The sequence below is a fragment of the Phalaenopsis equestris genome, unplaced genomic scaffold (assembly GCF_001263595.1).
Source record: "Phalaenopsis equestris unplaced genomic scaffold, ASM126359v1 Scaffold000334, whole genome shotgun sequence".
Taxonomy (NCBI): Eukaryota; Viridiplantae; Streptophyta; class Magnoliopsida; order Asparagales; family Orchidaceae; genus Phalaenopsis; species Phalaenopsis equestris.
Window position 1 is genome coordinate 171859 of NW_018164776.1, and position 746 is coordinate 172604.

The following is a 746-nucleotide window of genomic DNA, read 5'->3' on the forward strand; positions in this document are numbered from 1 at the left end:
TTTGGTCTGCAAAACCTTTATATTTGCTGACAAGTTTCCTTATTTAATATAAAGAATTAAATAGGGTTTATATTAAGCTGGGTTCCGACATGCTTCCTATAAGGGCAAACTCCTATAGTTAATTACATCTTAAATGACCAAAGTCACCTAAGAAGACTCTTGATAAAAATCAGGAAATATTATCTTCAAGGATTTCAAATGGTAGGACTCTTCAATGAGATTGGGCGTAGAGGTGTGAAAGGGGATTGGTTCAAATTTGGAACATTTTGTTGCAGAATCCAAAGGAGGAAGAACTAAGAGATTTCATGGATCCAGAGGAGAACCTCGGTGACTTCCCAAACTAATATAATATTTGGCTCCAGTTTTGAGGAGAAATATATAGGTGTTTCATCCTGCCAATTTTATTAGTTAGGGCTTATATTCGTGTAAAACTATCACACAAATAACCTGGAAGATGTGAGGATTTAAGTCGTGACGGACGACAACCTCGGAATCCTGAGATGAGTTAGGGCTTGACCAAAGTAAGATATGTTGAGATTTTCGTACCTCTTTTATACTGTTTTTAATTATATTGCACTTTAAAGAAATGTATTTTTGATGTTTTGTTACAGGAATGAAGAGTTAAGGTCAATGGAGCAAAAAGATGCAAAAAGGAGCGAATTTGGAGCAAAAAGGACCAAAATGTGGAGAATTACACTAGGGTTCCGACGACGCCATCGACGTCGCCGACGACGAGCTTTTCCCGA